The sequence below is a fragment of the Ictidomys tridecemlineatus genome, chromosome 3, assembly GCF_052094955.1.
Source record: "Ictidomys tridecemlineatus isolate mIctTri1 chromosome 3, mIctTri1.hap1, whole genome shotgun sequence".
Taxonomy (NCBI): domain Eukaryota; kingdom Metazoa; phylum Chordata; class Mammalia; order Rodentia; family Sciuridae; genus Ictidomys; species Ictidomys tridecemlineatus.
In genome coordinates this window covers 112,280,082-112,293,669 of record NC_135479.1, presented here as the reverse complement: position 1 = coordinate 112,293,669, position 13,588 = coordinate 112,280,082, and the positions used below count along the sequence as shown (strand labels likewise).

General features: G+C 36.0%; 1 pseudogene; it reads right to left on the bottom strand.

Moving 5' to 3' along the window:
* Positions 1–5,862: 5,862 nt before the first annotated feature.
* LOC101970183 (14-3-3 protein beta/alpha pseudogene) lies at positions 5,863–6,576 on the bottom strand (annotated as a pseudogene).
* Between the last annotated feature and the right edge of the window lie 7,012 nt (positions 6,577–13,588).

The following is a 13,588-nucleotide window of genomic DNA, read 5'->3' as shown; positions in this document are numbered from 1 at the left end:
CCATTTCTCTAAAAGGGGCTGGGAAGTGATCAGTACTTTACAGAGTAGAAATCCTGCTGTCTAACAATACTCACAATTTGGCAAAGCAACAGCAAACCTCACTCCACCTATGAACTAGCCACACTCAAGCCCCAATAATACTTCAACGCATAGAATAGGGGAGATAAAACCCCCAAACCAATGACCAGGCCCAAAGTAGTAACAATTAGAGGAGGAGCTCAGGTCTCATGCCTGGTCATCTACATATAGCAAAAAGGTAGTCCCTTTTTGAATAGACTAAAAAACAAGATACAACCATCTATGCATATTTATTTATGAAACATAAATAATTAGGTACACCTTGTGTTCACAATTCCCCAATGAACCCACAAATATGGAATTAGATGAAATTCTAGCCAAAGAATAAAAAACTGATTATTAAAATGTTCAGTGGACTAAAAGAAAATCTAAGGACTTTATTAAGAAAGCAAATACAGGGCTGGATTGTTGCTCAGTGGTGGAGCGCTTGCCTAGCATGTGTAGGGTACTGGGTTTGATCCTCAGCACCACATAAAAATAAAATAAAGGTATATTTTCCACTTACAACTGTATATATTCCCCCACAAGGAGGAGAAATAAATAAGTAAATAAATAAATAAGTATATCTCACATATATTATATATAAAATTCTCCTCCTTGGAAATGAGAATAGACATCAACATACAGCATACATATTGGACCCCAAATAGACAAGATCAAAACAGAGTTTCTCCTATAGGATTTGAAAACAAGCAGGAGTTAATATTTTCTATCCGAAAAAGCATATTTCAATCAAAAATTAATCAAAGGAAACAAAGAAGATAATTAAATACTGGTAAAGGGAATAGTCTACTAAGAAGATATAACAATAATATCTATGACCCAAATGTCAGTGCACGTAACTATATTTTAAAAATACTGGTAAATGAATGAAAATAGACCCTATCATGCTAAGTAAAAAAAAAAAAAAAAAATCCAAGCCCCCAAAATAAAAGATTAAATGTTTTCTTTGATATTCATAAGCTATCCAGAATAAAGGGGTGTGTGGGGGGAGGAGGGAGAGGAGATTCCATCAAAATAGATCAGTGGAATAGATGACAGGGAATGAAAGGAGGGAGGGGGAGAGGGAAAGGGAAGAACAGTGGCATGAGTCTCACCTAACTTTCTTTTTTTTTGATTCAAAACTTAAAATTTAATCTTAAATATAAATGAAATCAACAAGACAACAGCCAGGTGCCGTGGCACACATCTGTAATCCCAGTGGCTCAATAGGCTGAAGCAAGAGGATTGACAGTTCAAAGGCAGCAAAAGCAAGGTGCTAAGCAACTCAGTAAGACCCTTTAAATAAATACAAAAATAGGGCTAGGGGTGTAGCTCAGTGATCAAGTACCTTTGAGTTCAATCCTCAGAGAGATCAGTAGAATAGAGGGAAGGGAAAAAGGGGAGGGAGGAAGAGAAGGAAAGATGATAAGAAATTAGATTAAATTATATTCCACAATCTTAAAATATGTCCAAAGAATCCTAGTTTTATATATAAATAGAAAGAATCAATAAAAATACTTCTTGACGTTTAATCCCAGATAAAACACAACACAATAATATGGAGCAATTTCAACACACCTTTTTTACCCATAGACAATTCATCCAAACATAAAAGTAATAAAAATATTTCTGACATCTATAATACTACAAATCAAATAGACCTAACAGACATCTACAGAACATTCCACCCAAAATAGCGAATTCACTTTTTTCTCAATGGTTCTTGGAACCTTTTCCAAAAGAGACCAAATTATAGTTCACAAAGTAAGTCATCGCAAATACAAAAAAAAAAAAAAAAAGATATAGTTCTATGCATCCTATAAGATTATAATGGAATGAAACTAGAAATTATAGAAACCACATAAGCACATAGAGAATAAATAATATCCTTTTAAATGAAGAGTGGATCATAAAAGAGTTGAGAGAAGAAATTCTTAGAAACAAATGAGAAAAGAGAAATAACATCAAAATCTCTGGGACAGCATAAAGACAATTCAAAGAGAAGTCTGTAGCCTTGAGTGTGTATATTTTAAAAAAATTAGAAAGATCTCAAATATATAATCTAATGCTACATCTCAAGGCCTTAAAAAATGAAGAACAAACTAATACCAAAATAAGTAGAAGATAGGAAATAATTATGATTAGAGCTGAAATTAATAAAATTTAGAATAAAAAATGAAAAGAGAGCAATTAAAGACTTAGTCCTTTGAAAAGATAAACAACATTAGTGAATCCTTGGATAAACTAACAAAAACAAGAAGAGAGAAGACTCAAATTAATGCAATTAGTGATGAAAAAGATGATATCACCCGACACTACTGAAATTCAGACGATCATTGGAAACTTTTTGAAAATTCATGCTCCAGTAAAATGGAAAAGCAAAAGACACTGACAAATTTCTAGACACGTACGACTTACCCAAATGGAACCATGACGATATAAAGAATCCAAACAGACCAATATTAAACAATGAAATTGAAACAGCAATTAAAAGTCTTGTAACAAAATTAAGCCCAGGATTGAATGGATTCTCAGCTGACTTCTACCAGACCTTTCAAGAAGACCTACCCCTAGTTTTCTTCAAATTACTACATGAAATTGAGAGAAAGAGAACACACCCCAATACATTATATGAAACTAGCATAACTCTGATACATAAACCATACAAAAACATCAAAGAAAGGAAAATAAAGACTGATATACCTAATGAACACTGATGCAAAAATCCTTAATAAAATCTTAACAAACTGCATTAAAAAATATAAGAAGATAGCACGACATGATCAATAGATTTCCTTCTAAGGATAAAAGTTTGTTTTAACATAAGCAAATCAATAAATGTAATTGACCATATAAATAGAATTAAGGACAAGAATCAGATCATTATCTCAATAGATTTAGGAAGTGCAGGTGAAATGGTACACTTCGACATTGTTGATGTGACTGCAAACTAGCACAATCACTCTGGAAGTATGAAGATCCCTTAAAATCTAGGAATGAACCTAACATATGTCCCACTTTCCCATTTTTTTTTTGGTATTTATTCAAAGAACTAAAATCAACATGCTATAGTGATATGGCCACACCAATGTTTAAAGCAGCACATCTCATAATGAAGTTATGAAATCAGCCAATTGTCCGTCAATAGTGAATAGATTAAGAAAACGTAGTATATAAACACAATGGAGCTTTACTCAGTCATAGAGAAGAATGAAATTATGATATTTGCAAGGAAATGGAGAACATCATGCTAAGTGAAATAAGCCAGACATCGAAATTCAACAGTCAAATGTTTTCTCTCACATGTGGAAGCAACAGCAAAGTAAAGGGGAAAAGGTGGGCAGTCAGATTACATAAAGATAGTGGGAAGATCAATGGAGTAGTTTTCAGAGAGTAGAGAAGGAAATTCAGGGACTGGGATGAGGAACAGACAGAAAAGAAGACTAGATACCATATGAATTTAATAAAATTATGCTATATGCATGCATAAATATACTGTGGGGAGCCACCCCTGAGCTATGTGAGCATTTTCCCTGGGCCTTGGAGCCAAGGAGATTTTGGTTTGGCATTTCAAGCTATTTTGTGCCTCCTCCCACTTAATGGATTGTACAATGCACATGACCTCTGTCTCTGCTGGGCTAGGAAGACTGATCTCCCAGCTCTGGAGGTAGGCATGACCCATTGGGAACTGGACAGCCCTCCTCCTACCTTAATTGGCTAAGAACAGTCTGTAGAAAGCCTTTGAAGTTCAGGTGGGTTTTTGCTCTCTCTTTCCAACGTGGAAGCTCCACCCTTAAGGTCAAAGAGCTGTCCTGCCCCCACTCTTTAAAACTGTTTTCTGTGTCAGGTGATTTTTCGCTGTATATTTCTCAGCCAGCCTACTCCTCACAGGGGAATCCAGCTTCCGTCACCTGCGCGGGCCACAGGCAAGAATATACCTACATTTATGTTTATCTATAAAGCACCAAGTAAAGAAAATAAATGAGTGGAAAGAAGACCAATAGAATATAGGAAGGAGAATAGGGGGAGAAAGTATAGGGGGGAATAGGAGGGCTGAAATGAATTCCATGCATATATGATTATGTCAAGAAGACCTAATAATAATTATATACATAATTATATACAAATTGTAATGCACTGATAAAAGCATAAAATAATAAAATAATAAAAAGTCTTTGGGAGAAAAAAAAAGAGCAAATGGGCCCTTGACTTCAAGGGCTTACATTAAAGAGGCTTGGGTAAGACATAATATGATAGTTAACTCAAGCAGAAAGCCAGGATGGGTACAGGGTGAGGAGCCTGAGGACAAGGCCAGGTTGGTGGATGGGCAGGAGAACCAAGGAATTTTTAATGGTAAGTAGATGATTGCCAGGTGAACAAGGATAGAATCAGGACCTTTTACTGAGCTGTAAGATTTTAAAATGGAAGTTTTAAATAGGTGTTCCTTTGCGTAGATGTAGCCACATGGATCCATTGCTTTGATAATGAAGACAGAGTTAGGTTTCAGTCTGAATCATTCCCTGACCTTTATTTCTTGTGCCAGGTATACGCTCTATAAACTCAGTAGAAGAGTGTTGCAAGCTGAAGGACCACACTTGAAATAAACACATGGCCTTCACTCTGTGAGCTCATTATTAATTTAAGAAACATGGAGAAATGATTATTCAGGTCTTTTGTTCATTTTTAAATTGAGTTTTGTCTTTGTTTCCCTGTTGAGTTGGGTGAATTCCTTATACATTTTGGATATTAACCCTTATCAGATATACAATTTGTAAATATTTTCTCTCAACTCATGGGATGCTTGTTCATTTTCCTTTGCTGTGAAGAAATGTTTTGACTGTTTGTAGTTTCTATTATTCATTTTCATGGTGTTGCCTGAATTTTTAGTGTGATGTCAAAGAGCTTGACTCCTATGTTTTCTTTTAAGTGTCTTATGGTTTCAGATCTTATATTTGGGTCTTTAAACGGTTTTGAGTTAATTTTTGTTGATGGTGTAATTTATAAGTTTCAATTTCATTCCTTTGTATATAGATATCCTGTTTTGTGAAAAACATTTATAATGAAGAGTCTGTCTTTCCCCCATAGTGCTGTCTTGGTGGTCTTGTTGAAAGTTAGTTGACTGTGTTTGCTGGGATTTATTTCTGGGCTCTTGTGTTTCATTGCTCTGTGTTTGATTTTAGGCTAGTTCCATGCTGTTTTGATTACTATGTAGTTTGAAATCCATAAGTGTGATGCTTCTAACTTTGTTTTTCTTTTTTTTTCCCCCCCTCAAGATTGTTTTTGCTATTCAGGAACTTTTATAGTTTCATTTGACTTTTAGAATTGCTCTTTTCTATTTCTGTGAAAAGTGCCATTGGAATTTTGATAGGGATTCCATTGAATTTATACACTGCCATAGGTAGTGTGAACATTTTAACAGTATTAATTCTTTCAACTCACAAAGTCAAACTTTCTATATATTTGTGTCTTTTTCGCTTTTCTTGTGTAATTAAGTCATTACTTCATATGTTCCCATGTTCATTGCAACTTTACTCATTATCCCATATGAATAAATTAATATTAATATGGATGATTTGCATGTAAATGGCACTATCCCTGCCTTTTTAAGGGCTGAATGATATTCTATTTCATAATATTCCATTATATAAATAAATACATAACACATTAACACCATTTTATTAAATGAAATAGATAGTATCCAGCTTTCAAAAAGCAGGGAATACTACCTTTCTTTTTAATTGCACATGGATAAATATGGTGGATGCAGAGTGACAGTGAATAGATCACAAAGCATGATAGACATTAGTCCTCCCCCTCCCCAGCATTTCCTTCATCTCCCTGGCTTTCTAGTGTCCACACAGTGAGATCGTCCCTAAGTAACTACAAGATAAGGGTGCTGTCTTTGTAAGACTCTTCATTTGCTCTATCCAATTCAGCAAAAATTTTATCAAATGCTGTTTTGCCAGGCTGCAGGCCTTTTCAGGAGGGTTGAAAATCTCATAGTCAAAGACTGAGAAATACAATGGCAGTCCAAGTCCAACGGGGTGCGAAGGCTGCGTTTCTTTCTCTGTAATTTTATTTGGTTCCTAGTAAGCCTGCTGGGAGTGCACGGCTGGAGTTTGTTTATCATCTCCAGATGTCACCTCAGAAAAACACCAAAATAATCTTTCATTTTCAAGATCATGGTACTTCCTGGTTGCGCAGCATTGGGAATAAGGTATTTGTCCACAGCTCTGGAACATCACTGCAAACATCCTGCAGACCCTCCTCTATCTTCTCAAGGTCCTCTTTGCTCATCTGCTGCTTCTCATTGCTCTCTGTTTTGGGTTCCCTGTTGAGGAATGCCAGGAAGAACTGCGAGCACCTACCACATTTTTGGAGGCAACAGAGCAGATTTCTGGCATCACTGGAGGGTTGGTGACCTCGTCCTGTGCCTGCCTACATGGCTGCAGACATCACCATAGTACCCGCCTGTTCAGTGAGTTTGGCTTTCTGTACCTGCTGGCTTTTGTCCATGGTTATTACTGTGAGACAGCTGCAGAAGGAAAAAGTTCTTTCAAGGAAGCTCTGGAAGACTCACTTCCTCCCACACCACTCCGCAGGTGGCCACGTGGCTGTGGGGGCATTAATGGAAAGGGGGGTTGTGGCAGTTGAACTTCTGCTCCTGCCCAGAAGCTGCCATTTGTGACAACATAGAAGAAACTATTAGAGTAGATAGATAGACATGAAGGTGGTGGTGGTGGGGAATAGGGCTCAATCCATCTTAAGTGGCAAAAAAATCATCCAAACTCAAGTGACAAGATACCTTGCTCATGCATTTGCCTCCTTCACCCCCAGGCACTGCCTTCTTAAACTGAAAAGAAAGGAGTAGCCAACTTAAGGGACTTCCCATGTGCAGAGCAGCGAGGCACTAAGCCATGTCAGGAAACAGTGGTGAGCATCTGGAGTACATGAAATAGAAGAGAGTTTTCCAGACCAAATAGAAAAACTCACCACGAGGAAAACACCACTCCATTTCCATCTCCACTCCAACCTACTTTAAAGTGTAATTTCATAAAAGTGTTTATACTTTCTAAGTCTCTTGACTGAAAAATTTCTTTGAAGAAGATAAGAACCAAGTTGTGACATTGCCAGTGATAAAAGTAGAGGCTGTTACGGTAAGTGAAATAAACCAGACATAGAAGGAAATATACTGCACGATCTCACTTATATGCAGGGTGTAAACAAAACAAAACAAAAAAACCATACAGAAACTGAGTAAAACTGGTTGACAGAGGCCAGTGGTGGGGAGGTATGGGAAGAAGTAGGTCAAAAGGTACAAAATTGCAGTTTCAGTGCGGAGTCTGAGGACCTGATTAACAGCATGAGGTTCTATAGTTAAAGACACTGTACTGTACACTGGAAATTTGCTTAGAGTAGATTCTCGGCTCTTAACACACACACACACACACACACACACACACACACACACAGGTGATGATAGGTTAAGTAATCATTTTACTATGTATATGTACATTAAAACAGCATATCATGTGCCTTAATACATACGAGAAAGAGACTGAACTATTTCTACCTACGTCTCCCACTCTCTCTTTCAAACTCTTACTGCTCAATCTGTGAAACCTTACATTACTTTACAATATGCTTTAATTTTCACAAATTACTATTTCATTCTGCAATATAATAGTGTAGTTATTATCGGTTTTGAAATCCTGCTTCCACCAACTACCTGTCAGCTATGTGAACAAGGGAAAGTTTCTGCTCTATGTTTTTCCTCTCCTATAAAATGCAGCCAAAACATACAGTAGGAACCTTATGACATTCTTGTAAAGGCTAGAAGAATAAGAAGATCTAAAGTGTTTCCAATAGTGCTTTGCATATAGTAAGTACTGTAGGAATTTTAGCTGTTCTTATCTCATTTGAAGGATACAGTAACTCTATAAAATTGGCAGCAAAAAAGTAAATATTCCATCTAACATCTTACTCAGATATACCCTGATTTCTCAAAATCACTTCTGATCTTTACAAGATCGATCATGGATTACAGAAGGGCCTTCATAGATTTTCCAAAGTCTTCATGGATTACAATCTCAGCTCCTTCACCAATTCTGAGAAGGACTTACTGTTTCCCATTAAGTCATCCCCCCCTCCTTTCACATCATCCCTAATTACCATCAACCATTGATAGGAACATATTTTTACAATATAAAGCTCTTCAGTAGAATAGTACTTCTATGAAACACTTGAGAGACTTGCTGAGTGATCAAATTGTACCCTTTCTAGTAAACAACTTGAAATTTAATATGAAGGCTTTCTGCTACCCTGCCACAGAAATTTCTAATGCCTATATCATCTTGCTGTCCTCTGTACGCCCACTATTTTGCTATCTTTTCTCTTGCTTTGTTTTGTCTTTCTCTTCCTACCTTTCCAAGTAATAATAATAATCACATTTATATCTTTCCCTCACTCATATATGCAAAGAAACTCAGCTTCCACCTTCTTCTCTTCCTCCTCCTCCTCCTGCACCTCCTTCCCTTGGCTCCTGTTCTCAGTATCTTTTCTTTAATCCCAAGTATCTTATCACAGACTTTCTTAAACAAAGATAATTCTTTCCTTGGACATGGGCCAACTGTTAAGAAAATTGATATTTTCTCTGCATTATAAACACACGATTAAATCAAAGTACAGAGAATTTATGTGGATTGTTGAAAGTTACCCATGTGATATTCAGGAGTAAAAGGACTTATATAAAATTGCTTGGACTCCAATCCTTTGTCCTCTTATTTAAGGAATAATTATGAGATATTTTACCATCTTGTCTTTTTGACATATTTATTGAATACATTTCAATTGAAGGCACTGTGCTAGAAATTAAAAGTTTTAAAGATGTTTAAGACTTACGGAGTCCATGCCCCCAAAGTACTTAAAAACTCCCATATACCTTAATGTTTTATAGGTTGCAAGGAAAATGACTTTTCATCAACTAGAGCAGTTCTTTTCTTGCCAATGTTATAGTTCAGGATATGGTGTAAGATTTTTGTTGAAGAAATGGTTTATAGTTTAAAAAGCAAAAGAGATGAAAGGAAAGAAAGGGAAGATATTATTTGATATGGATAGATTACTGTAGAATTCCTTTGATTCATCATTATACATTTTCTTAATATTTCCCTGAGATGTTATGACTAATAATTTTATTTATTCTTACTTAAACAAAATTATGCTCACTCACCCTGTTCATTTATTTATGTTAACTTTTGTCATATTTTCTTTCAGTTTGTCAAAACACATATACACACTCAGCCAGAGAAAAATCTTTCTTCTTATAATTGGTTCTAAGTCCATCCTCAAAATTCATGTGTTAAAATCTCAATCCCCAGTACCTTAAATGAAAGCATATTTGGAGATAAGGTTTTTTTGTTTGTTTGTTTTGTTTTGTTTTTTGGTACTGGACTTGAACTAGGGGCACTCAACCACTGAGCCACATCCCCAGCCCTATTTTGTATTTTGTTTAGATTCAGGGTCTCACTGAGTTGCTTAGCAAGTAGCAGTTGCTGAGGCTGGTATGAACTTTCGATCCTCCTGCCTCAGCCTTCTGAGCCACTGGGGGATTAAAAGTGTGTACCACTTAACCAGTGGAGATAAGGTTTTTAAAGAGGTAAGTAAAGTAAAATGGGTCTGTTGAGGCCCTAATTCAATGTGACCAGTATCCTTATTGAAAAAAAAAAAAAAAAGTGACAGCAGGAGTGAGCCCACACAGGTTATTTGAGGACATTGCAGAAAGGTGGCTCTCTGCAAGCCAGAGAGCAAATCCTCAGGAGCAACCAGATGGACCGATACCTTGTTCTTGGGCTTCTATCCTATAAAATTTTGAGGAAAAAAAATTGAGCCACTCTGTCTGCATTAGTCTATTATGGCAGCCCTAGTAAAATAATACAATTGGTGTTATGCTTTTCCCACATTTCCTCCTAGATCATGAATATTTTTCAATGTCAATAAAAATCCTTCATGAAACAATATGCAGCTATGGGGAAACATCCCTATTTTATGACATTCAGCTTTTGTTCTTGTTCACTGAAAGAACCATCAAAATTGAGAATTAATGGAACCATGGGTCCCTTAAGATTGTCTGAATAGGAAACTCTTAGGGTGATGATTATCTGGGATATCATCATGCTGATGCTTTATTTCGACCAAGATGGCAATATAGGCATCATATTTTCTACTGCAATCAACACTCCTTCATGGCAATGTTAAGTCGTTATTGCTACCACAGTTAAAGGCCTTTCAGCATGTCCATTATGAACTTCCATTATCAGAGTTTTAAAACACAGCCATTAAGACTTGATTTGAAATGAAACTCTGCAGAACCAATTTTCACATTTTCTTCTTTAAACCTTTCATTTCTGAACTTTCATTGTGACTTGGTTTGAATTTCATTAAAATGGTAAAGGGGATTACTAACAGGAGCTTACTAGTTTCTGATTTTGTGTTTGGATTCTTTAAATAGAACAGCTTTACTTTAAAATAGAATTTCATAGCCCATTGCTTGATCATATCGATTAACTCGGCCTTCTAAGTTATTTCAAAACAAACCTATGAAGATATTAAATCCTAATAAAGGTTGCATATCTCCAATGCCCATTTTTTTTCAGCTGTTTAACCCACATCACAATAATGTTTCTCAGAGATCTGAGGCAAAGAGAACAATTGCATAGCACTTTGCTTTGATATACTAATTTGTTTGAGAATAAGCTTTTCGTGATACAAAAGAACTTTGTGCTGTGGTAGGAAGACCACTGGATTGTTTATTAGGAACTGGGGGGCTCATACCCTGTTTATCCAGTCTAGGAGACTCTGTGATCCTGGGTATCTTCAATGACATCATAATACCTCAGATCGACTACCTGTAGGTATTATTAATTGCAGCCTCTCCTCACCCCACCCACCAGAACTCTTAGGGGCCAAATGAGACAGAGTAATCCCCTGTGCTCATAGAACCTGAAGTGGCAGTTATATCTTACTTCTTGTATAGGTGAGAGCTACATTAACCTTTTCAAGAAGATAAAGCATACATTGGTACTCTGTTTACATGAACAGAGGGCTTGGCATGGAAAGGTTGTGAGCTTTTCCTAAAATAAAGATGACAAGAAATTTCTAGCTAAAGACCTTGAGTATTTTCCATTGCATCAAGGAATATCTCTCTAAAAGTTCACATCCCTACTTTGTCTGTTTTGGCATTTTTTTAAACATTATTTGAAATGCAGAGACACAACAAGCAGCAATCTACATTTCCTGGAGTTTGACTCACACTTTTATTTTTAGATATTTAAACTGTTATTTTTAGACACTTTATTTTTTGGCAATTTACATGAAAAGTTCCTCTATCTTAATGCAATTTACCTCATGTGCTCCTCATTCGTTTATCTTAGTAACCTAAAATAAATAACCAATTAGTGTAGCTTTGGTCATTTCTTAGAACAGAGAACATTTAGTCTTCTTCATTTTAGTTTACTAATTGGAAACTATCAGTAATGGGGCATGTACAAATTAGTTTGGACAAAGGAATTATTCCTTGACTTTTTAACTCTTTAATGAAGAATAATTAACAAGGCAGACATTTTAATATTAGTAAAAGGAAGGATAGAAAAACTTGGGTTAATGGAAAAGCTTGAAGATAAAATTTTCAGATATTCAATTGATCTGAAAATAATTTTCATTATGGGAATACAAGACAGATTACCTGTCAACCTACTCCTACCTAGGATAACACATAGATAGGATAACACATAGATCTTGTTCTGTTACATGAACAACATAAAAACTTAAGTTGTGTTCGAGCCATTGTACATTTAGGTTTATATTTAATTTTGCAATACCTGGGGAGCTTTTCTGAAAGCCAATGATCCTAGACCTACTGAACCAATACCCTTTGGGATGAACTACAGGAATTCAACATACAGGGATACTAAAGGCAATAAAATTTTATAAAAACCAATGGAGGTGCCTAAACTGAGGCAGGTCAAATTATTGCCTACCTGTTGGCAAACCCATTTTCAAATTTTCATCCTCTTCAGCTTCTTAGGTCCAATTCAAAGCAGCCTCTCCATGAGCACTGATTCGAATCTTCTTGGAATGGGTGGGATGGCAACTAGCTGAGGCTCCTTCCACTCTCACATCACACTTTGGTGGCATACATTCTTTCTCTGAACAATTAATTTGGGAGATAGCTTCCTCATTACTACAATTGACTTGTGGTCTCTCTCTGGATAGGGACCATATTTAATTCTCTTTTTCTACCATCAGACTGAGTACTCACTACTCTCACATATTCTCATATTGTGAATAATTCAATAAATATTTATCAAATAGAATTCAAATCACAACTTCAGACTCAAAGAAGAAATGGGGCAAAGAGGAAGGTTTATTCCAGATACTTATGAAATTATTTAGAGAATGTGGATCCAAATTTAAGTCCCTGGATGATCTGATAGTCTTTGACGCTTTTCTTTAATTTCAGTCTCCAATTTCAGTACTTACACATCTTCAAAAGGCATGCAAAAGTGAGATTGTGCTGAACTTTGAACAGCCTCTAGGAGTAAGTTTTCTCAAGACACTCAAATATTAATTTCAAGTAAAAATATTTAGTATGTCCCATGCAGCATTTGGCGCAATACTCATTTTTAATCTGATATTCAAAATTAACCGGTGTTCTGAGTTGAATTGTGTTCCTAGCCACCCCATGCTAAATTTTTGCTACTCTGAACTTGTACATGTAAGCCTTATTTGGAAATTAGAGCTTTCCAAATTTAATGAAACAGATGTAATCAAGTTAAAATAAAGTCAAAGTGGGTAATCATAGGCAATAAATCCAAACCAGAATGTCCTTAGAATAGTCAGAGACACACAGGGAATAGTTCGTTTTAAGAACAAAGGCAGGGCTGGGGATATAGCTCAGTTGGTAGCGTGCTTGCCTTGCATGCACAAGGCCCTGGGTTCAATCCCCAGCACCACACACACACACACACACAAAAAAAAAAAAAAAAAAACAGAGGCAGAGATTGGAATGATAAATCTAGTAAACCAAGAAGCATGGGGATTGCTAGTAGTCATAGAAGCTGGAAAAATTAAGGAAGGATCTATTCTAGATGCTTCAGAGAAAGCATGACCCTGCTGACATGTGGATCCCAAGTTTTAGCCTCTGGAGCTATGAGAAAATATATTTCTCTTATTCCACGTCACCCAGTTTGTGGTAATTTTTAATAGTAATATGTGGGAACTTATATATTTGGTAGCATATATTTTTATTTTCCAGATTTGGCAGCTCTATGGAAGATTACTTCACTCTCCTAAGAATATTCATCTAGCCAGATTATTAAGCATCTGCAACTCTTTAAAGCAAATAATTTAAAGACTATGATTTCATAGACTTTTGATTTGACTGTGGGAAGAGAGAGCTTTCTGATAGAATCCAACATCAAACAAAAACCCAATGCAATTTTACATATCTATATGTATGTAACAAAGGAGC